This window comes from Oncorhynchus mykiss, chromosome 9, assembly GCF_013265735.2.
Source record: "Oncorhynchus mykiss isolate Arlee chromosome 9, USDA_OmykA_1.1, whole genome shotgun sequence".
Lineage (NCBI taxonomy): Eukaryota > Metazoa > Chordata > Actinopteri > Salmoniformes > Salmonidae > Oncorhynchus > Oncorhynchus mykiss.
This window is the reverse complement of record NC_048573.1, coordinates 46921037-46945356: the sequence shown is the minus strand read 5'-3', so window position 1 is coordinate 46945356 and position 24320 is coordinate 46921037. Positions and strand designations below refer to the sequence as shown.

General features: G+C 39.7%; 1 protein-coding gene and 1 non-coding gene across 3 annotated transcripts in view; both read left to right on the top strand.

Annotated features, from left to right (window-relative positions):
• The window catches only part of LOC110532232 (forkhead box protein J3), a 99959-nt gene that overhangs the window by 11125 nt on the left and 64514 nt on the right, over positions 1–24320 (top strand). The gene's annotated exons all lie outside the window — the stretch shown is intronic.
• trnaa-ugc lies at positions 23092–23162 on the top strand. Its single transcript has one exon. It is a non-coding gene; the product is annotated as a tRNA-Ala (tRNA).

The following is a 24320-nucleotide window of genomic DNA, read 5'->3' as shown; positions in this document are numbered from 1 at the left end:
GTACCAAAACATTTCTGCAGCGTTCAAGGTCCCGAAGAACACAGTGGCCTCCATCATTCTTAAATGGAAGAAGTTTGGAACCACCAAGACTTCATAGAGCTGGCCGCCCGGCCAAACTGAGCAATCGGGGGAGAAGGGCCTGGTACCAGTGCTGGTATATGCCTACATCAGCATGTTTCTGCAACACTATCTATTAAATCCGAGAGGAATAGGAAAAGCATGAAATGTTAGCTAGCATTGGCTAGCTATGTGAAGTCAGAGAGGAAGAAGCGAAGCAAGAGGAATACCTGGGCCCCATATCTTTTCTTTTTTTCTCCAGCAGGTGCCATGTTTACTTTTTTTTTTTTTGCTCACCAAGCGAGGAGTTTATGTATGGTCAATGAGTGTCAAATTTTAACAAAAAATGTAATGTCTTATTTGCTATGTGTGGCTTATTTGATGGAACAGAGGTTTCCTAGTGCTTAGGTTGTTATGGGTGTACTGATAAATGTAGAACACGTGACATCCTGGCAACTTTGGAGAAAAAAACACTATCAGTATTGTGCTTGTTGTTCACACTCATATCTGCTTTCTCATTGGCTAGAATGGTCCCAGCTGATCTTGCCTCCTCCCGACTGTCTTCCATTTTTTAAGACATTTATTTTCATTGTTAGAGCGATCACTTGAGTATCTGTTCAATATAATGGATAATCTGTGATAAAGTAAGAGAAAACATGTAATGTAACATCTAATTAAGGTCCTCTGGAAAACACTGACCAGCAACACTTTGGTTCCTACATTGTCCCATTAATTCCTCCCTGGCTTTTTTAATTTGTTGACATATCAAACTACAGTGTGTTCAATGTGCTGCCCACTATATTCCAACTATAGAATTAGAATAATCATTCTATTTCCATGATTCCAACAGTTCACAATTATTAGGCCTCGCTGTTTTGCCCATATCATGCAGCCCTATGCCATTTTTACTTTTTTATTTTTGCTCACCAAGCGAGGAGTTTATGTATGGTCAATGAGTGTCCACTAGTGTGGAGATTATAAAAAAAATGAATGCAGGAAATTAAGAAATTGATTAAAGTACTTTTTTGGTTGAAGTTGGACTGAACAGTATAAAACGATCCAAATGGAGAACACCCTATTTAAATCACTTATCATTTATGTGTTACCACCCTAGGCTCATTAAGTACTCATAAAACATGTTTAGAACTTTTATTATTAAAAAAACTAAACACTGTGAAAAACATCATATGATATTTTGGCCATATCGCCCAGCTCTAGTGTGTGTGTGTGTGTGTCTCTGTCACCAGATCTCAACCCAATTGAACACTAATGGGAGATTCTGGAGCAGCGCCTGAGACAGCGTCTTCCATCACCTTCAACAAAACGCCAAATGAATGAATTTCTATTGGAAGAATGGTGTTGCATCCCTCCAATAGAGTTCCATACACTAGTAGAATCTACGCCAAGGCACAATTAAGCTGTTTTGGTGGCTCGTTGTGGTCCAACGCCCTATCATGACACCTAATGTTGGCGTTTCCTTTATATTGGCAGTTACCTTGTGTATATGCTTAGTTCGAGTTTAGTTCTTTGATTACAGTGCCATGCATTGAAACAAGTAAGATATCCTGATAAGCTGCAGCTCTTGGTCGAACTGTAATGCTGTAATACTGACTATATTATTTGCATAGGATAATAGATGTCTGCAAATTATACATTTTAAATTACAGCTCCGTATCAGACGACACGACTATGAAATTGTGCAATCGTTTCTCCAACCACATTAATACGAGGGAATGTTCTCACCTTTGCATACCAATTTGATCATTTGGAATTCCAGTCCTTTATCCCTGAAAGCATTACTAAATGCTCCCCCTTGTTAAAACGATTATTCAAATGACCTGCCATTAGTTGAAGTAACAGACCCCTGTAGGTAAATTGACTCCAGAACAAGCTCAATGTGCTTTCAAGTCTCCATTCTGCTTGGGCTATTCCCAACATGTACTCTTATCATGGACCTTTTCACAATCCATCCATGCCTAAAGTGCTGTACCTATCAAAACTATGAAGTAACACATATGGAATCATGTAGTAACCAAAAAAGTGATCAAAATATATTTTGAGATTCTTCAAAGCAGCCACCCTTTGCCTTGATGACAGCTTTGCACATTCTTGGCATTTAACCCTAATTGCTCCTGTAAGTCGCTCTGCATGAGAGCGTCTACTAAATGATTAAAATGATGAAGAGGAAATTATATTACTAGCAGTGTGTACATTGATATTATTGTTCTGTGGGTGCTGCAGTTGAGACCAAGGACTTCTAGATGGATCTGAAAATCCATGCTGTGATTGTGGTCAGGGCCCTAACAAACTGTTGCACCAGAATCCAAATTGATGAAGCGCTTTTCAACCGTGGGGTCTCTGACCTTTTCTAGCATGAGAGCTACTCTTTCAAATAGGCACATTCTTCTCTTCTCCTCTCCCTTAAACTCCTCCCCAGGTCCTTAGTATACAAGAGAAAGTAGTGCACTATGTTTTCTGTCAATATACCTGGTAAAATAATGGTTAATAAACAACTCTTAGGGGGTCCTATAAAATCATTTCTTTCTCAAATTCTGTTTTTTATTTTCCCAAATTATTATGTTTTCTCCGTTTAAAATGTTCCTGGTTTTAGATTTGTTTTGTTTTTCACTCTCAAAATGACAATTGTTCATAGATAAATTAATTACAATGAAGTAGGATGTTCTGAGTCCATGTACAGTAAATGCTTTAATTACATCAGAAGACCTTTTTAGTGTAATTCCCCTTTAATTGCGCATCTGGCCTTTAATTGTGCATCTAGCAAGTGAGGAATGGGCCAGTCTAACAATGGTTATGCAGGCCTACTGCTGTGCTCATTTCATGGCAAAGTTTACAAATAATATATACAAATGATATACTTATAATATACTTCTGCCAGGTAAGCCTACTTTGCAGTTCACATTTAATTAAGAGGGTTTTGGAGAAAGGATGTCTGTCAACCCACAAGGCTGGTATCACATCAGCTGGCTACACACAGAGTGATATACAAACTTGTGCACCACATAGACAGACAGATGGGCAATTTTGCTGGAAATTAATTGGCAGATATTGTGTTAAGTTTGGCTTTTTAAGCCAATAGTGGCTAAACCGGGGTGGGATAATGTTAATGTTGCGTTGATTAGTAGCTTGCAGTGTCTAATACTTTGTTTATGAGATTTGTTTCTGACAGTTTGCGGTGGAAAACATTAACTGCGTGTACTTTCAGAATTGTTTGGCGAGATACATATTTGTAGGCCAGTAGCTCGCGATCGGCCTGTTGGAGACGGCTGTGTTAGAAAGACCTTTTAATGATTTATTTTGAAAAATGTGTTCTGTCATTTCAAATTTAGAGAAAGACTTCAGATAAGTGGGACTCATTAGTTTTAAATGTCTAGTGTAGAACTGGTTAAGGAGAACTGAACTGGCATTTGCAAACTTTGTGCTGCCAACACCCTATGCAACTAGTGAGAAGAACACAGAAGCTCCACTTCTGAACTCTGTGTAAAATCTTGGGTTGACAGTAGTGTACTATTGCATTGTACTGGTTGTTTTTTAATGAGGAACAATTGTCAGCCTATTTGCATGTAAAACAATGTAATTATAAACAACCATCAAAAAGATGTAATACTTCTAAAACATGTAAATGACTCCCCATTATAAAGTGCAACAAAACCAAAGCCGTTCCTTCAAGCGAATGCCTCTAGGTTTTGGGGGCTGTTCCATTATTAATGCTATCCAGAAGCCAAACTTTTAGGTTGGCGCAGTTGGGCGTTTTGAATCTATTTTTGCTGTAAATCAATGAATTTTTAAAGAGGATTTCTGAATATTGGTGGATGTGGGAATGCAGTTGATTTCCTTGGTGACGCAGTGCTGTAGCCTTTACTGTGCTGAGCCTAAGTTCATAAAGAGCGTCCTTCCCTCTCCTGGGACCTCTCATAGGGGGAGTATGCCGAAATGCTGCACTCCCATATTTTATTTATGGTAAAAGATGCCTTTTTAACTTTTCCGTTCTCAGGATTTCAAGTTGCGATAGTTTTTTCCTTGTTATAGGTGGTAAGTTGATGGGTTGCAACCTCTTCTATCGTGGTATGTTTTTAGGCGTTACTGTTTATCTGCGGGGCTAGATACTTGATTCTAAGTTCTCAAAGGGCCCAGTGTGTCTTAAACTACTGGTTGAGACAATAGCACTGCCTGGATTTAGCTAAACAGCGTTGGCACTTGTATTGGAACCTGTGGTATGGTCAGATGACATGAAAATAGAGCTCTTTTGCCACACATACGAGTGGTGGGCTTGGTGTCGAAAAACTGAAGCATATGCAGAAATGTACCTCATATTTACTGTAAAATATGGTGGTGAATCTTTGATGTTATGGGGCTATTTTGCTACCACTGGTCTTGAGGCCCTTGTTAAGGTCAACGGCATCATGAACTTTACCAAGTACCAGGACATTTTAGCCAAAAACCTGGTTGCCTTTGCCAGGAGGTTGAAACTTGACCGCATATGGATCTTCCAGTGAGACAATAACACAGAGCACACATAAAAATACCCAAATAAATGGTTAATTTACCACAAAATCTACATTTTGCAATGGCCATCTCGTTCTCCGGACTTGAACCCCATTAAAAACCTGTGGTTTTAATTGGAGAGGGCAGTCCATAAGCGTAGACGAAGGAAATCAAGGATCTGGAAAGATTCTGTATGTAGGAATGGTCTTAGATCCTTCCCAATGTGTTTTTGCAATCTCATAAAACATTTTAGAAAAAGGCTCATTATCCTCGCAAGAGGAAGAGGAGGGTGCTAATCTTTTGTAGTTTTTTTACACTAATTAATTAATTAAACAATCTCTTTCTGAGCAATTGTATTTATTGTGCATACAATATAGCTCAACATTTGTAGTATTTGTTTTAGTATTTTTTGCTGATCTTTATTAAGTGCCAATCATTTTGGACATCAGTGTACAGTACCAGTCAACAGTTTGGAAACACCTACTCATTCCAGGCTTTTTCTTTATTTTCACTATTTTCTACATTGTAGAATAATAGTGAATACATACAAATCTTGAAATAACACATTTGGAATCATGCAGTAACCAAAAAAGTGTTAAACAAATCAAAATATATTTAGAAATTCTTTGAAATCTCCACCCTTAGCCTTGATGACAGTTTTGCACACTCTTGGCATTCTCTCAACCACATATGTTTTGATTTCTAAGACATTCTAAGGTTTGTATCATCCACAACTAGTGATGCATTGATATTACATTTTTGGCAAATACCGATATCCAATATTTGCCTTGCCAAGAAAACCGATACCGATAACCAATATTACATTTTAAGCATTCTAGTACAGTTCAATGGTTAACACACAGGCACTGCATCTCAGTGCAAGAGGGGTCACTACAGTCCCTGGTTCGAATCCAGGCTGTATCACATCCTCCCGTGATTGGGAGTCCCATAGTGCAGCGCACAATTGGCCCAGTGTCGTCCGGGTTTGGCCAGGGAAGGCCGTTATTGTAAATAAACATTTCTTCTTAACAGACTTGCTTAGTTAAAGGTTACACACACACACACACACACACACACTCCACATTGACCCAAAAGTTATTTTGTTGGCATTTACGTATGTCCCCATTTCCAGTAAAACACCATCAAAACCTATTTATTTCACTTACTTGCTGTGCTGTTTTGTTGTTCATTTGTTCAGTCGTTTCATTCTCCACCAGGATTTCAATGAAATGCTGTTTGTGTCTTTGTGTGTCAAAAAGGATACACTTCAAATAACACTATTTGATATGTCAATAAGCTTGTGACCAATCAGGACCTTAATATGACTGCATGTCACATAATAATTGAATGCGTTCATAAATGTTTTACGTAGTTATTACACATTGATTACACTCACTCATATTTCATATGTCACAACGATTCATTGATACGTATGCTATGATGCTGGTAAAGTTGTCTCGCGCACCTACAGTGTTGGTCTTAAAAGAAAGCTAGCTTGCTCATGGATGCAAACAATGTTCTTCCCCCAAAAACATAGCAAAACAACAATCTGTTTCAGTAGCTATAGTTAGCTAGCTAACTTTATAGATAGGTGTCATAATCAAAAATAACCCTAATTTATAAGACAGTTCTTATTTGATTAATGGTGGTCGGACCCATCTATGTGAAGCTAGCCACAATAAGGATTAGCCATAATAGTGGACTTAAGTGGTTAGCCTTTGAAATAAAAGTATGTCAATGACAGTGATGCAAATTAATACAAATAGTAGAATTATGTCATAATTGAATACATCATGCTAAACGAGGTTGGAATGTTATTTAAAATCAACAAAAGACAATAATTTGTTCATTTGACAATCTTTTAATCACACTGGGTGTACTATAAACTCAGCAAAAAAAGAAATGGCCCTTTTTCAGGACCCTGTCTTTCAAAGATAATTCGTAAAAATCAAAATAACTTCACAGATCTTCATTGTAAAGGGTTTAAACACGGTTTCCCATGCTTTTAATGAACATGCACCTGTGGAACAATGAAGGAACATGCACCTGTGGAACGGTCGTTAAGACACTAACAGCTTGCAGACGGTATGCAATTAGGTCACAGTTATGAAAACTTGGGACACTAAAGAGGCCTTTCTACTGACTGAAAAACACAGAAAGAAAGATGCCCAGGGTCCCTGCTCATCTGCGTGAACATGCCTTAGGCATGCTGCAAGGAGGTATTAGGACTGCAGATGTGGCCAGGGCAATATATTGCAATGTCTGTACTGTGAGACACCTAAGACAGGGCTACAGGGAGACAGGACAGACAGCTGATCGTCCTCGCAGTGGCAGACCACGTGTAACAACACCTGCACAGGATCGGGACATCCGAACATCACACCTGCGGGACAGGAACAGGATGGCAACAACAATTGATGGTTGGAGTTGCGTTTATCGTCGATGGAATGAGCATTACACCGAGGCCTGTACTCTGGAGCGGGATTTGGAGGTGGAGGGTCTGTCATGGTTTGGGGCGGTGTGTCACAGCATTATCTGACTAAGCTTGTTGTCATTGCAGGCAATCTCAATGCTGTGTGTTACAGGGAAGACATCCCTCCCTCATGTGGTACCCTTCCTGCAGGCTCATCCTGACATGACCCTCCAGAATGACAATGCCACCAGCCATACTGCTCGTTCTGTGAGTGATTTCCTGCAAGACAGGAATGTCAGTATTCTGCCATGGCCAGCGAAGAGCCCGGATCTCAATCCCAATGAGCAGTGCTGGGACCAGTTAGATCGGAGGGTGAGAGCTAGGGCCATTCCACCCAGAAATGTCCAGGAACTTGCAGGTGCCTTGGTGGAAGAGTGGGGTAACATCTCACAGCAAGAACTGGCAAATCTGGTGCAGTCCATGAGGAGGAGATGTACTGCCGTACTTAATGCAGCTGGTGGCCACACCAGATACTGACTGTTACTTTTGATTTTGATCCCCCCTTTGTTCAGGGACACATGATTCCTTTTCTGTTAGTCACATGTCTTTGGAACTTGTTCAGTTCATGTCTCAGTTGTTGAATCTTATGTTCGTACAAATATTTACACGTTAAGTTTGCTGAAAATAAACACAGTTGACAGTGAGAGGATGTTTCTTTTTGCTTTAGAATTGCATTGGGGGCATACTTATTTCACTGTACAGCCTTACCTATGGAATGTGGATCAATGACATGGGGTATCAGTCTACTCAGTGACACCCAGAAAACATTAGCGTCACAGCTCTTATTGCGAGACTCTGAAACAACTGTGAATTGAGCCACATGTATTGTCAACCTATGTATATTGATCACTATTCCAGAGGAAAAACAATACTGCGTGGATGATTTGGAGTCTGATAACTCTGAGCAGGACGTTGGGGAAAAAATATATTGGGTATTGAGTAGACTGATACCCCATTTCATTGATCCCCAATCCTTAGGTAAAGCTGTACAGTGAAATATGAATGTCAATACACACAATAGCCTGACTAGGGAAGTGTTTTCACACAGTCATTCCCGCAATAAGAGCTACAACGCTAATATTCTGTGGGTGTCACCGAGTAGACTGATACCCCATTTTATTGCTTCACATTCCAACCTTGTTTAACATTATCTAGTCTAAATATGGCATGATTCCACCAATTGTAACCTTCTGTATCACTTTCAAAGAGTTACTTTGAAAGTGATACAGGCAAACCGTAAATTCCACTATTGTGCCTAATCCTTATTGTGGCTAGCTTCACAACACATAACCCAGGACGGTCGAGCCTCACTAGCCAGATGAAGCTAGCTGGCTGCTTATAATGTTATCTTTGGGCAACAGGGTTAATCTTACGGCTGAAATCCCGCTAACGGGATCGATTTGACAACAGCCAGTGAAAGTGCAGGGCACCAAATTCAAACAACAATCTCATAATTAAAATTCCTCAAACATACAAGTATTATACACCATTTTAAAGATACACTTGTTGTTAATCCCACCACGGTGTCCTATTTCAAAAAGGCTTTACGACGAAAGCATACCATGAGATTATGTTAGGTCAGCGCCTAGTCATAAAAAAACTGCCATTTTTCCAGCCAAAGAGAGGAGTCACAATAACCAGAAATAGAGAGAAAATGAATCACTAACCTTTGATCTTCATCAGATTGAACTCATAGTACTTCATGTTACACAATACATGTATGTTTTGTTCGATAAAGGTCATATTTATATCCAAAAATCTCAGTTTACATTGGTGCGTTATGTTCAGTAATGTTTTGCTTCCAAAACTTCCGGTGATTTTGTAGAGCGCCACATCAACTAACAGAAAATACTCATCATAAATGTCGTTGAAAATAAAAGTGTTATGCATAGAATTAAAGATATACCCAAATCTAACTGCCTGTAGCTCAGGCCCAGGACCAAGGATATGCATATTATTGGTTTCATTTGGAAGAAAACACTCTGAAGTTTGTGTAAATGTGAATTGAATGTAGGAGAATATAACACAATAGATCTGATTTAGATAATACAATGAAAAAACCATATGTTTTTTCATTTTTATTGTTGTATCATCTTTAAAATGAACAAGACAAAACAAAAATTCAGATGGGATGATGGGGACAATTTCAGTGAAAAACATAAGAGGGCAACAGTACTTGTGCAAAGTTTCAGAATGATAACTTCCAAAATTAGTGTGCTATATGACATTTATCATGAAGTCACACAGGTGTCCCACACAAGTAGCCCAAATGTACCCAAGTGGCCAAATTGGTGAAGTTATTCATTTTGAATGGAATAACTATATACAAAATACCTAAATAGTATTCTAACACACACTCCCCCCAAAAAATGTTTTGGAGAAAAAACATGATCAAAAATAGGTACATTTACAAAATAACACTTTCAAAATTTGGAAGACCCTCAGTCCTCTACACAATATTGTGCTGCTGATGCCAGGTGCCATAGCAGTCTCTTTCTGCTGTAAGGGTCACCAAGCATGTGGTGCAGGTGATGAGGGACTTCATTTTGCAAAGAACACAGCGACGCCTCCATGCTGTGCCCTTTTGGCCCTGAGGCACATCCATGCCTGCAGAAATACATTTGGGCAGATGAACACCACTTGTGGCAGGAGCTGGATGAACCAGCTTCAGTGGGGGATGGACACCTTGGCACTGGGGGCTCCCATTCGGAGTCAGTGTCACTGTGAAAGACAATATTCAGTTAGAATAGTTTCACATATAAGCCCTGTATCAACAGGTATAAAATATATATATATATATATATATGAGAGAGTACAGGGAACATAAGGTTGAATATATTATTATAGACCTGCTAGATCTACTGTCTCATTTATATTATGACAGACCAGCTAGATCTACTGTCTGTATTATATTACAACAGACCAGCTGTATCTACTGTCTCCATTTCACTTTGACCATTGACCATTGTTGTGGGCCTGCCCTCCCCTCAACAGCCTCAAATAGGCTATTTCATGTGGGGGTTGAGACACACGCATCTCGGCCATGCTCCCTCTAATCCACAATATATATATATATATATATATATATATATATATACACAGTGCCTTGCAAAAGTATTCGGCCCCCTTGAACTTTGCGACCTTTTGCCACATTTCAGGCTTCAAACATAAAGATATAAAACTGTATTTTTTTGTGAAGAATCAACAACAAGTGGGACACAATCATGAAGTGGAACGACATTTATTGGATATTTCAAACTTTTTTAACAAATCAAAAACTGAAAAATTGGGCGTGCAAAATTATTCAGCCCCCTTAAGTTAATACTTTGTAGTGCCACCTTTTGCTGCGATTACAGCTGTAAGTCGCTTGGGGTATGTCTCTATCAGTTTTGCACATCGAGAGACTGACATTTTTTCCCATTCCTCCTTGCAAAACAGCTCGAGCTCAGTGAGGTTGGATGGAGAGCATTTGTGAACAGCAGTTTTCAGTTCTTTCCACAGATTCTCGATTGGATTCAGGTCTGGACTTTGACTTGGCCATTCTAACACCTGGATATGTTTATTTTTGAACCATTCCATTGTAGATTTTGCTTTATGTTTTGGATCATTGTCTTGTTGGAAGACAAATCTCCGTCCAAGTCTCAGGTCTTTTGCAGACTCCATCAGGTTTTCTTCCAGAATGGTCCTGTATTTGGCTCCATCCACCTTCCCATCAATTTTAACCATCTTCCCTGTCCCTGCTGAAGAAAAGCAGGCCCAAACCATGATGCTGCCACCACCATGTTTGACAGTGGGGATGGTGTGTTCAGTGTGATGAGCTGTGTTGCTTTTACGCCAAACATAACGTTTTGCATTGTTGCCAAAAAGTTCAATTTTGGTTTCATCTGACCAGAGCACCTTCTTCCACATGTTTGGTGTGTCTCCCAGGTGGCTTGTGGCAAACTTTAAACGACACTTTTTATGGATATCTTTAAGAAATGGCTTTCTTCTTGCCACTCTTCCATAAAGGCCAGATTTGTGCAATATACGACTGATTGTTGTCCTATGGACAGAGTCTCCCACCTCAGCTGTAGATCTCTGCAGTTCATCCAGAGTGATCATGGGCCTCTTGGCTGCATCTCTGATCAGTCTTCTCCTTGTATGAGCTGAAAGTTTAGAGGGACGGCCAGGTCTTGGTAGATTTGCAGTGGTCTGATACTCCTTCCATTTCAATATTATCGCTTGCACAGTGCTCCTTGGGATGTTTAAAGCTTGGGAAATCTTTTTGTATCCAAATCCGGCTTTAAACTTCTTCACAACAGTATCTCGGACCTGCCTGGTGTGTTCCTTGTTCTTCATGATGCTCTCTGCGCTTTTAACGGACCTCTGAGACTATCACAGTGCAGGTGCATTTATACGGAGACTTGATTACACACAGGTGGATTGTATTTATCATCATTAGTCATTTAGGTCAACATTGGATCATTCAGAGATCCTCACTGAACTTCTGGAGAGAGTTTGCTGCACTGAAAGTAAAGGGGCTGAATAATTTTGCACGCCCAATTTTTCAGTTTTTGATTTGTTAAAAAAGTTTGAAATATCCAATAAATGTCGTTCCACTTCATGATTGTGTCCCACTTGTTGTTGATTCTTCACAAAAAAATACAGTTTTATATCTTTATGTTTGAAGCCTGAAATGTGGCAAAAGGTCGCAAAGTTCAAGGGGGCCAAATACTTTCGCAAGGCACTGTGTATATATATATATATATATATATATATATATATATATATATATATATATATATATATATATATATATATATATATATATATATACACACACACACACACACACACACACACACACACACACACACACACACACACAAACATAGGCTATATGTCATAAACATACATACAAACATAGGAATCGCTAAATGAATCGTCCTCCAACAATCTGTCTCACTTTCCCGATCAATTTCTTCTAAAATTGTGTGTACATCTGTATATCTAGACTTAGATTTAGCTTTCCCTGACTTATTCACCATACTGATTGATATATAAACAGCTGAAGATGCGCTTTACCAAAACAATGCTGTGTGTAACATGCGTGGCTCCTTCCGGTATGAATCTTCAATGGCGAATGACCCCTCTTTACGCCGGAGTTTACTACATGGGTTGGTCTTCCAACTCATAAACATTACATATTGTCGTTTACCTCAGCTCATTGGCTATCTACCAGCTAGATTTCAAGACTATCAGTGGTCATTGGGTTAAAATATAGTCAATCAACGAAACAGCGGTCATATCATTGGTGCACAATGATGTCATTACTTGTCTTCAAATCGGTTTCTTTCAGTCAATACGTCCCACGAAATGACCCATCAGGTTTGTTTGTGTTACAAACAAACCAGTTGATTGCAATGAAACCAAACATGACTGGAAAAGTCACGATTAGTGTGTGTATGTACATCGAATGTGTCTTCGAAAATGGAATGAGACGGAATTCACGACACAAGCAGTTCACAAAATGTTTCGTGTTAGGCTATAAAAATGAATTTTATCAAACAAAAAAACATTAATTGTGTAACAATGAGCATTGGGATTGCAAACAGAGGATGCTCGTCAAAGGTAAACAATTAATTTTATTGCAATTTGTGATGTTACGCCTGTGCTGGTTGAAATCGTTTTTTTATAGTGCTTTGTTCTCAGATAATCGCATCGTATTCTTTCGCAGTAAATCCTTTTTCAAATCTGACAACGCAGTTGGATTAGCAAGATTCTAGGCTTATGACCCATGTGAGACACTTGTATTTTCATGAATGTTTAATATGACTATTTATGTAGCGATCACCGTATGTTGTCGAATTTAATCCCGCTAACGGGATTGGTGCGCAGAGAGGTTAATTTAACCGCTGTGTCAGATTTCAAAAAAGCTATACAGCGAAAGCACACCATGGAATAATCTGAGTACAGCGCTAAGCCACCAAAACAAGCCATACAGATACCCGCCATGTTGTGGAGTCAACAGAAGTCAGAAATAGCATTATAAATACTTACCTTTGATGATCTTCATCGGAATTCACTCCCAGGAATCCCAGTTCCACAATAAATATTTGTTTTGTTCGATAAATACCTCCTTTTTGTTTGCGCGTTTAGTTCACAAATCCAAATTCACAAGGCGCCAGCACTAGGTCCAGACGAAAAGTCAAAGTTATATTACAGTTTGTAGAAACATGTCAAGTGATGCATAGAATCAATCTTTGGGATGTTTTTATCATAAATCTATAATAATATTCCAACCGGACAATTCCTTTGTCTTTAGAAATGAAAGGGAACGGAGCTCGCTTTCACGGCCTCGCCCCGTGACTAAACTAATGGCTTTCTGCCAGACCCCTGAGTCAAACAGCTCTTATTCGCTCCACCTTCATAGTAGAAGCCCGAAACAATGTTCTAAAGACTGTTAACATCTAGTGGAAGCGTTAGGAAGTGCAATATGACCCCATAGACACTGTATATTGGATAGGCAATCACTTGGAAAAACTACAAACCTCAGATTTCTCACTTCCTGGTTGGATTTTTCTCAGGTTTTCGCCTGCCATATGAGTTCTGTTATACTCAGACATCATTCAAACAGTTTTAGAAACGTCAGTGTGTTTTCTATCCAAATCTACTAATATTATGTGTATCTTAGCTTCTGGGCCTGAGTAGCAGGCAGTTTACTCTGGGCACCTTATTCATCCAAGCTACTCAATACTGCCCCCCAGCCCAAAGAAGTTAAGTAGCTGGCTAAAATTTCAATAGGCGAACAAGAAGTGGCTACCTAGCTAATACTTACTCACAAGGAATCCTAAATCATTGCAAAGAATGACAATTACTGCATTTTCTACTGGTCATTGTTTTCAGGCTGGTTGTATTGGTGCTAGCTAGGAACCAAGCTAAAGCTAGCTAGCTACCCCAGAAGTTGTAGTCAAACAAATAGTGCTTTATTACCAATGCGGTATTGTAAACACATCGTTCGTGGCCAGGGTTTGCTTGTTTGCAGACATTTTTGTACAGCTTTGACAGTGCTACTGATAGTAGTGATGGCACTTGGCTTGCACATGCAAATTCAGAACTGTGTTATTTGACGTGTCAAATTAAAAGCTTATTTAACGAGTCAAATAGTGTTCTTGTCAAATAGTGTTATTCAACATGTAACTTTTTTCACACGCAAAGACCAAAACGGCGTTCCATAGTATGTTGTGAAGCTATTAGCAGTGACACTATTACTGTGTAACTCTGGTAGGGCAACATCTGAAAAATAGTGCATTTGGTAACATGTGCTCGACCAGTCGGTAACCGGTGCTCGACCAGTCATGAAAGCCAACATCACCCACGACAGAGAACGATTGATTGTCAAGGGCAATGAATTCCATTTTCTTGGCGTTAATGGATTTCGCCTTTGTCTCGCCGAAATGTTCTTACTCTTTCAAATGACTGCTGGACTTGTTGACTGCTCGATCCACACAGCAGACATTGTGGGCTAGGTTAGGAATGCTGTGTAGCACAACATTTTATGTGGGGTCATTATGTCATATAGGTATGCATGTCAGCTTTGACATCGGTTTTGCACATCGTCGTTAAACTAGACATCGGGCCGATACCGATTACATCGTGCATCCCTATTCACAAGTTGCCAAATAACTCTAAATCTAGCATATGGGACCTGTTTCAAATGATCACTTTTACGATCAACATAGCCACTTCTTATGCCCATATCCCCATACAAATCTGTCAGTTAAGCTAGAGATATGTTTTTTTTTGCATTGAATGTGTCTCACTTCCGCATCTGCGGTGAATGGTGACAGAGCTAGAGAGCTAGATGTCTCGGTTTGTTTGTCGGACCGAAACATCATGATAATCAGTCTTCTTACATAATCGTCTGGAGCGTCCGAACGCTACAAACTATTATTACCCTTCTATGAAAAGATGAGGCTCTCACGAACATGTACATGTTGGTTGTTTTGCTCTAGGACTTTCACAGGCCTCACAAGACTGAAGGTCCCTCGGTACCAGGACTAGTTGTAAAAATTTCCACTGACAATTTTACAAAAATAAAATTGCTTGAAGAGCAGTGCAGATGCTAAGTTTGGTAACAGAATGACATTTGTGTTGTAATTCTGTTTCCAAACTTTGCATCTGCACTATTCTTCAAGCAATTTTATTTTTGTAAAATTGTTAATGTAGTGTTGTAAAATTGTCAGTGGAAATTGTTCAAACTAATCCTTGCACAAATAGTTGTATGGTTTGTTTAACTTTGCAATCATTGTTTTTTGTTTGGCATACAGTTGAAGTCGGAAGTTTACATACACTTAGGTTGGAGTCATTAAAACTTGTTTTTCAACCACTCCACAAATGTCTTGTTAACAAACTATAGTTTTAGCAAGTCGGTTAGGACATCAACTTTGTGCATGACACAAGAAGTCTTTCCAACAATTGTTTACAGACAGATTATTTCACTTATTTACTGTATCACAATTCCAGTAGGTCAGAAGTTTACATACACTGACGTTAAACAGCTTGGAAAATTCCAGAAAATTATGTGATGGCTTTAGAAGCTTCTGATAGGCTAATTGACATCATTTGAGTCAATTGGAGGTGTACCTGATGATGTATTTCAAGGCCTACCTTCAAACTCGGTGCCTCTTTGCTTGACATCATGGGAACATCTAATGAAATCAGCCAAGACCTCAGAAAAAAATTGTAGACCTCCACAAGGCTGGTTCATCCTTGGGAGCAATTTCCAAAAGTCTGTAGGTAGCACGTTCATCTGTACAAACAATAGTACCTAAGTATAAACACCATGGGACCATGCAGCCATCATACCGCTCAGGAAGGAAACGCATTCTGTCTCCTAGAAATGAACATACTTTGGTGCAAAATGTGCAAATCAATCCCAGAACAACAGCAAAGGAGCTTGTGAAGATGCTGGAGGAAACAGGTACAAAAGTATGTATATCCACAGTAAAATGAGTCCTATATCGACATAACCTGAAATACCACTTAGCAATGAAGAAGCCACTGCTCCAAAACCGCCATAAAAAAGCCAGACTACGGTTTGCAACTGCACATTGGGACAAAGATCGTACTTTTTTGGAGAAATGTCCTCTGACATCAGTCAGGAAATTAAAGCTTGGTCGCAAATGGGTCTTCCAAATGGACAATGACCCCAAGCATACTTCCAAAGATGTGGCAAAATGGCTTAAGGACAACAAGGTCAAGGTATTGGAGTGGCCATCACAAAGCTCTGACCTCAATCACGTAGAAGATTTGTGGGCAGAACTGAAAAAGCGTGTGCGAGCAAGAGGCCTACAAACCTGACTCAGTTACACCAGGTCTGTCAGGAGGAATGGGCCAAAATTCACCCAACTTATTGTGGGAAGCTTGTGGAAGGCTACCCAAAACGTTTGACCCAAGTTAAACAATTTAAAGGCAATGCTACCAAATACTAATTGAGTGTATGTGAACTTCTGGCCCACTGGGAATGTGATGAAAGAAATAAAAGCTGAAATAAATCATTCTCACTACTATTATTCTGACATGTCACAATCTTAAAATAAAGTGGTGATCCTAACTGACCTAAGACAGGGAATTGTTACTAGGATTAAATGTCAGGAATTGTTAAACTGACTTTTAATGTGTTTGGATATGGTGTATGCAAACTTCTGACTTCAGCTGTACATTTTAAAGTGAAAAATCTGAGTCTCAGCATCGCTCTGTTCCCTTGGAATTGCCCATGTGCAATCAGCAGTGAGCTGTGTCCACTCCGGTAGAGTGCACAGCTCCGCCAAAAAAACACAAAACATTTTTGTCTATGTGGCATGTATCAAACAGTTTATTTCAGGTATATTAAAACCAGGAAAATCTGGAGTCCCCTGTAGATTGCAGACCCATACATTTAATAAATTGCGACCAATAAAATAATAACAAAACTCATAATCAACAGAATGGCAAAAATATTACCAGACTTGATACATATTATTTTTATAGACACTTATTAAAAATAGACACTTACAAACAAATACAAGACCATGTTTTAGTATAGTACAATATGCTGTTAAACAAGATGTAGACTTATCATTAATGGCTGTTGATGCTGAAAAGGCTTTCGACCGTAGAGTTTTCTATTCAAAACTTTCCAGCTGAAATAATAAATGTCACAAAAATATATACAAACAGAGAATGGCGCCGGAGAGGATGGCTGACATTTTATATGTTCCTAACCAACTGTGCTATTTTGTTAGTTTTTTTGCGTTGTTTGTAACTTATTTCTAAACTTATTTTGTACGTAAAGTTTTTCCTACCGTCTCTTGTGACTGAAAATAACTTATGGACCTCAGAACAGTGATTACTCACCTCGAACTGGAAGAAGCTTTTTCCTTTAACGAGTCCGACGCAAATTATTTACTTCTTTCTTGGGAACAGTCCCAAATCCCCATCATTTGCTTCAAGAAAAGATGGAGAAAAAGGGGACAGAGGTCGGGCTGTATTCTGAGAATTTGTAGGCGAGCAAATCCCCACTGCCATCCATTCTGTTGGCCAACGTGTAATCATTGGAAAATGATTGCCAATGGGACATAAAAAAAACAACGGGACATTAACTGTAATATCTTATGTTTCACCGAGTCGACGACACGGATAATATAAAGCAGGCATGATTTTCCATTTACCGACAAAACAGAGGGTGTGTGTGTCTATTTGTCAATAACAGCTGGAGTGCGATGTCTAATATTAAAGAAGTCTTGAGGTATTGCTTGCCGAGGTAGTGTGTCTACAGCTTATCATAAGATACTCTATCTACCAAGAAAGTTGTCATCTATATTATTCATGGCCGTCCATTTACCAGCACAAACCGATGCTGGCACTAAGACTACACTCAACCAACTGAATAAGGCCTTAATTAAACTAGAAAATGCTCATCCAGAAGCTGCGCTCCTAGTGGCCGGGGACTTTAATTTAGGCAAACTTAAATCAGTTTGACCTAAATTCTACCAGCATGTCACATGTGCAACCAGAGGGGAAAAAAAACTCTAGACCACATTTACTACACACACAGAGATGCATACAAAGCTCTCACCCATCCTCCATTTGGCAAATCTGACCATAATTCTCCTCCTGATTCCTGCTTACAAGCAAAAACTAAAGCAGGATGTGATCCAATGAACCGTATTACTGTTCAAAATGTTGTATCAAGTCTGCCCAAATGTGACGAATTGGTCAATTGATACATTTTTCAAGTACATAACGAGCTACTGTAAATGCAGTTAGATTAACAAGAATTTTAGCTTTCTGCGCATATAAGACATGTCTATGTCCTGAGAAATGTTTTTGTTGTTTACGTCATGCTAATTACATTAGCGCACGTTAGCTCAACCGTCCTGGGGGGGACACCGATCCCATAGAGGTAATAGTTTTGATGTCTTCACTATTATTCTACAATGTAGAAAATAGTAAAAATAAAGAAAAACCCTGGAATGAGTAGGTGTGTCCAAACTTTTGACTGGTACTGTACATCTGGATGGCTTTTCCATGCATCGTCAAGACCGGTTGGCAGTCTCGAGTAAGATGAAGGGGGAGGGTGTGTCTCTTTGTTAACAACAGCTGGTGTGCAATCTCTAATATAAGAAAGTGTGGAGTTTTTGCTTGGCTGAGTTAGGAATACTTCCTGATAAGCTGCAGACCATACTATTTACCGAGAGAGTTTATATCAACACTGAACAAAAATATAAACACAACATGCAACTATTTCTACGATTTTACTGAGCACTCTCCTTAGTCAACTGAAATAAATAAATTAAGCCCTAATCTATGGATTTCACATGACTGGGAATACAGATATGCCTCTGTTGGTCACAGATACTTTAAAAAGGTAAGGGTGTGGATCAGAAAACCAGTCCGTATTTGGTGTGAACACCATTTACCTCATGCAGTGCGACCACATCTCCTTCACAAAGAGTTGATCAGGCTGTTGATTGGCCTGTGGAATGTTGCCCCACTCCTCTTCAATGGCTGTTCGAAGTTGCTGGATATTGGCGGTATCTGGAACACACTGTCATACACGTCAATCCAGAGCATCCCAAACATGCTCAATGGGTGACATGTCTGGTCTAAAGAAACATGAAGAAAATGTAGTCTTTTTCAGGTCATGGAAGAGCTGGGACATTTTCCAGGAATTGTGTACAGATCCTTGCGACATGGGGCCGTGCATTATCATGCTGAAACATGATGTGATTGTGGCGGATGAATGGGACGACAATGGGCCTCAGGATTTCGTCACGGTGTCTCTGTGCATTCAATTGTGTTCGTTTTCCGTAGCTTATGCCTGCCCACACCATGACCCCACGGCCACCATGGGGCACTCTGTTCACGATATTGACATCAGCAAACCGCTCGCCAACATGATGCCATGTCTGCCGTCTGCCCAGTACAATTGAAACCAGGATTCAACCATGAACTGCACACTTCTCCAGTGTGCCAGTGGCCATCGAAGATGAATTCGGTTACAACGCTGAACTGCAGTCAGGACAAGACCCTGGTAAGGACGACGAGCACATAGATGAACTTCCCTGAGATGGTTTCTGACAGTTTGTGCAGAAATTATTTGGTTGTGCAAACCCACAATTTCATCTGCTGTCTGGGTGGCTGGTATCAAACAATCCTGCAGGTGAAGAAGCAGCATGTGGAGGTCCTGGGCTGGCATGGTTACATGTGGTTGTGAGGTCAGTTGGATGCACTGCAAAATTCTCAAAAATTACGTTGGGGAGGCTTATGGTAGAGAAATTAACATTTAAATGATCTGGCAACAGCTCTGATGCCAATTGTATGCTCCCTCAAAATATGATACATCTGTGCATTGACTTGATGATGATGATATGATAATTCTGTTTAATCAGCTTCTATATATGCTACACCTGCCAGGTGGATGGATTATCTTGGCAAAGGAGAAATGCTCACTAACAGGGATGTAAACAAATTTCTGCTCAACATTTTAGAGAAATACGTTTTTTGTGCTTATGGAATATTTATGGTATCTTTCATTTCAGCTCATGAAACCAACACTTTACATGTTGCGTTTACATTTTTGTCAGCATTTCATTTTTTGGAGCTGTCTATTTACCACCAAAGAAAGACAGATGGTTGCGCTAAGACTGCACTCAACGAGCTGTATAGGGCCATAAGTAAACAAGAAAATTCACACCCAGATGTGGCACTTCTCGTGGCCGGTGATTTCAATGTGGTGAAGTCTGTTTTACCGCATTTTTACTACCACGTCACCTGTGCCACTAGAGGCAACAAAATTCTAGATCATCTTTAGTCCACACACAGAAACGCATACAAAGCTCTCCCTCAACCTGCATTTGGAAAATCTGACAATAACTCTATGCTCCCGATTCCTGCTTACAAGCAAAAACTCAAACAGGAAGTACCAGTGATGCGCACAATACGGAAGTGGTCCGATGAAGCGAATGCTAAGCTACAGGACTGTTTCGCTAACACAGACTGGAATATGTTCCGGGATTCATCCGATAACATTGAGGAATTCAACAAATCAGTCACTGGCTTCATTAATAAGTGCATCAACAAAGCCACCTTACGTACATATCCCAACCAGAAGCCATGGATTACAGGCAACATCTACATAGTGTTGTACTGATACCAGAATTTTAACATCGATACCAGGTTTACTGGATACCATTACAATACTCAATACCAAAATGATACCACGGCAAAAAAAGAAAGCCTATTAGCCAAAGTCATAGAATTGCACTTGATCCAAACAGAAACTCAGCTATTGCTCTGTTCAATATGGGCATGTTTTGAGTTCAATATCATTACATTAGAAGTTTCTACATCAACATTTTTCCAAAGACAGCCATGTATGCATTAATGAATGAATTATACAATCATACAAGCAATTTGACTTTGTTTTTGACAGTCTAACTACATAAGTGAGTGACCATGTTAATAATTCATTTGAATGTTAAATCTCTATTGAATCTCTCTCTCCTTGTCATGATGTGTGTTTTGTCCTATATTTATATTGTATTTATTTTTTATCGCAGGCCCCCATCCCCGCAGGAGGCCTTTTCGTAGGCCGTCATTGTAAATAAGAATTTGTTCTTAACTGACTTGCCTAGTTAAATAAATAAATATTGATAAACTGGCTAAATCATGATGCAGCCTAGGCCTGTTCACAATACAGGGGAATGCATATTCAATAGGAGTGTGTGCATGCATTGAGTTATTGATCTTGTTTTCACCGATTTCAAGGGAATACAGATAGCTTCTTTTATCTTTTAACCAGTAATGACGTCATTCACGAGGCGAGTCAGTTCGCTGAGGCAATAGAATGGATCATCTTTGGTAGAGACATGAGAGAATGGCTGATAATTAAGTGAATTAATAAAGTTTTGGTGGCAATCAGCTTTAAAATAAGCATATTTAGCATTATGGTTTACATATTATCACAAACATTAGTACTGGGGTAGTGAATTGATGTTGTCTTTAGCAGAAAGAAGGCAAGCAAAGTTAGCCTGCAAAGCTGGAAGCTACCTGTATCTTCTTGCATTGTAAAGTGTTCTAGCCTGCATGGACATTGTTTTGAAAACAGTAATTAACAGTTTCAACAATTCTACATGCCGTGTCACAACATTCAAGTGTATTAACTTCTGTGCAGCATGAGTGTGGAGCTAACATGAAGCAGCCCAGACTCCCAATGCAGGCTAAGTGGAGCAGGTATGTGCTATATGGGCGGCATTGGCTGTGCTGATGCAGATTTGATTCATGAGACATATTTAACAAAAGTACTGAAAGTAAAAACAATGGTAATAACAAACGGTTGTTGATGTTCTAGTATCGAAAAAGTTCTGATATTTTGGTATACCATTCAACACTACATCCACACTGAGCTAAAGACTAGAGCTGCCGCTTTCAAGGAGAGGGCCACTAATCCGACACTTCTAAGAATTACTGCCACGACTTTCGTCGATTCATCAAACAGGCAAAGCGTCAATACAGGACTAAAATTGAATCCTACTCCGCCGGCTCTGACACTTGTTGGATGTGGCAGGACAAACTATCACGGATTACAAAGGGAAACCCAGCCGCGAACTTCCCAGTGACTCGAACCTACCAGAAGAGCTAAATGCCTTCTATGCTCGCTTCGAGGCACGCAACACTGAACCATGCATGAGAACGCCAGCTGTTCCGGACGACTGTGTGATCTCCCTCTCCGTAGCCGTTCACTGATGTCTTCATCAGCCGTTCACTGATGTCTTCACTGACATTTTCAACCTCTCATTGACCCAGTCTGTAATACTTACATGTTTCAAGCATACCACCATAGTCTCTGTGCCCAAGAACACCAAGGTAACCTGTCTAAATGATTGTCGCCCCGTAGCACTCACATCTGTAGCAATGAAATGCTTTGAAAGGCTAGTCATCGCTCACATCAACACCATCATCCTAGACACCTTGGACCCACCTTAATTCGCATACCACCTGAACAGATCAGGGTTTCCGATAGCCGGTATATGACGACTTATGGCCGATTTAAAAATAAATAAATAATAATAGTAAAAAATATATAATATAATTGTTGCCGGCCAAATTGTCTGGGAGAAAAATAAAAACCATTGCAAAATAATCATTTTTATTAATTGATGAAAATACCAGTTGATGTGCTCCAACTTCAAAGGCAAATATACTTAATATGCTTATAAATCCCCACGCTGCTTGAAAATTAGTTTTGGGTGTGTGTGTTTCCATTTTTACTCACGCAAAGGACTTGAGGTCATCATAAGGGACGTCAGCTAAGTGTGCCCCTACTGGGCAAAATTGGTGAGGATTGTGTTGATTATCCCCGTTTACAGTGTGCCCGCCGAGAGAGGATTCTTTCTCCAAAACAGCATAAAGACTGCCTCAAGATTGCTCTTTCTTGAGGACAATGTAATGAGACTGATGACCATTGCAAGCTGCTCCAAGAAGTTGGACAGTTTTGACTTCCCAACAACAGCGGCTCACTTTGATCATCGTAGTCCTGTATGGCTCAGTTGGTAGAGCATGGCGCTTGCAACACCAGGGTTGTGGGTTCGATTCCCACAGGGAACCAGTATGAAAATGTATGCCCTCGCTACTCTAAGTTGCTCTGGACAAGAGAGTCTGCTAAATGACTAAAATATAAATAGTTAGTCTGGGTAGCTACTCGGTTATCTACAATGACCCTTTTCGCACTAACTATTTTCAGTCCTCACATGCTGTCAATGATCTACACAAAATACTCTGGTAGAAGGAAGATTAATGAAAAATAAAACACTAATATACCTTGATTAGATAAGTATTCACCCCCTGAGTTAGTACCTATTAGAAACACCTGAAAAACTCCCAAGTCTTTGCTGATGTTATTTGTGTAGACAAACAGTGAAATGCTTACTTACGGGCTCTTCCCAAACAATTTAGAGAGAAAAATGGTAACTTACCAGAATCGAGTAGTGTTGTCACGATACCAGATTTTTGACTTTGATACCGTTACCAGGTTTATTATCACAATACGCAATACCAAAACAATACTTAATACCGCGGCAAAAAAAACTAAACGGGTAAGTTGACTGATCACATTCTCATTTACAGCAACAGCCTGTATAATAATTGGGGTGGCAGGGTAGCCTAGTGGTTGGACTAGTAACCGGAAGGTTGCAAGTTCAAACCCCCGAGCTGACAAGGTACAAATCTGTCATTCTGCCCCTGAACAGGCAGTTAACCCACTGTTCCTAGGCCGTCATTGAAAATAAGAATTTGTTCTTAACTGACTTGCCTAGTTAAATAAAGGTTAAAAAGGGGAGAGGAGGGGGATGAATAAGACAATTTGAAGCATGGGATGATTAGGTGACCATGATGGTATGAGGGCCTGATTGGGAATTTAGAAACACCGGGGTTACCACCCCTAACTCTTACAATAAGTGCTAAGGGATCTTTAGTGACCCGTTTTAACATCCCATCTGAAATACGGCATCCTACACATGGCATTGTCCCCAATCACTGCCCTGCATATTGGGATACATCTTTTTTTTTTTTACCAGAGGAAAGAGTGCATCCTAGTGCCTTCTGAAACCACTTCCAGCAGCATCTCGTCTCCCATCCAGGGACTGACCAGGACCAACGCTTCAGAGTTAATCCAGCAGTGGGATACAGTGTGGTATGCTCCTGGCAACAGCAAAAAAAAATCATATTAGTTAAAGTCAAAGAATAAACACTGGCCTTTTTTATT